We start from the raw sequence: 1,678 nt of genomic DNA on the forward strand, positions 1-1,678 counted from the left end.
ATGAAAGAGGTTCAGACCTGTATGAGGAAAGTCAGAGTGAGTTAAAGACTAAATTGAGCAGATACATTTTTAGCTTTCTTTTAAAAATATTTAGCGAGCTAGCTTCCCTGATATCTATAGGAGGTGTGTTCCATATCTTTGGGGCGTCACTGACAAAGGCTGCATCCCCGATCTTCTCCAGGCTGTTTCTGGGAACCTCCAATAAACCAGCAGCAGATGATCACAGTGTTCTTGGAGGCAAATAGTTAATAAGGGAGTTAGCAATGTAGCTCGGTCAAAGCTGATGTAGGGCTTTGTAAAAAAGGAGGAGGAGCTTAAAATCAATTCATAATGTAACAGGAACTGTAACTAAATGTAACTTGAAATAAAGGCATGAATCAATCACTCTGCATCTAAATCAGTTTCTCATTTTATGACCATGAGTTGCAGAGTGTTGGAGATATCGGCCTTCTCTCCAATACAAAGGAAGTGGATGCCACTCAGCTTGTGGTGCTCAAAGAGCCAAAAAATACATTTGGAAACTCAACAGCAATGTCTCTTTACAGAAGTCATGACCCGATTCTTTCTACTGAACTACACCTCCCAACTGCATCACCGCCCAGAAGGAAGCATACATCCACTCATGGACGAGAGTAGATGTAAACATTAATGGCGTCCTTCTTGGCTGAGTTTTAGCATTAGCTTGGTTAGTGGGGCCTGATGAGTTAGCAGGACATGCTTCCCTCTGTGCAGTGATACGGTTGACAGGCGAAAAGAAAATAGTTCCTACATGAAACTGCTCACAACAAGGTCTGTGGATTATCTTGAGTAACCGGGTCATGATTTCTGGAAAGAGACATTGCTGTTGAGTTTTTCAAATGTACTGGTTGCCCTCCACAGGAATTACATGTGGTGTTATTGTAGTCGGAGAAATAAGTGCCCAGGAGCCATAAGCTGTCTTTCAATTTACACATCTTTCATATTCTCTGTCATATAGTTTCAGTGAATGCTATGCCAGGATTTAGTACACTCAAATGAAATGTTTTCTGCTGTCTTATGATGCCAGACGTACTCAGTAATAACCTGCTGTAATTCCACGATTCATATTCCTATGGAAGCCCCTCCATGTCCTCATGTGTCTTTGTTAAATACAACACACATCATTCCATTCATGACGGCTCAGCTGGTGTTAGAAGATGCTGAATGTGATTAAAGTCTAATTCTGGCTCTCATACAAACACAGTCTGTCTCGTACCACCCATGACTAAAACCATTAGGACCCCCGGGCTATAACGGGGGTTCGCTGTACTACTTTTATAGTCTGCACGCAGAAACGAGAGGCTATGAGTGTGTGACAGAGTGTGTGTGTAGCAAAGTGATTTGTCACACTCACAGCACACTTGGCTGCACAAAGAAGGCCCCTCTCTCTGTAACATCACAAAGCCTGGCCGTCGCTGCTCTGTGATTGGCGGGGAGAAAGCACCCACTCTGTCATGTGATTGGTCCACAGCCTTGGGGGGGTTCAGTTATCATGAGTCAGCCCCTTTTTCTGCATGAGAGGAGGGAGGAGGGGGAGCGAGAGACTCAACGAGAGACAGAGAGAAGCAGGAAGGGAGTCAGAACAGACACATGACCTTATTTTGCTTTTTATAAAAACAAAAGTTTAAACTCGTATGAAGCAGAAACTCAGGACGGTGTC

This window comes from Epinephelus moara, chromosome 18, assembly GCF_006386435.1.
Source record: "Epinephelus moara isolate mb chromosome 18, YSFRI_EMoa_1.0, whole genome shotgun sequence".
Classification (NCBI taxonomy): domain Eukaryota; kingdom Metazoa; phylum Chordata; class Actinopteri; order Perciformes; family Serranidae; genus Epinephelus; species Epinephelus moara.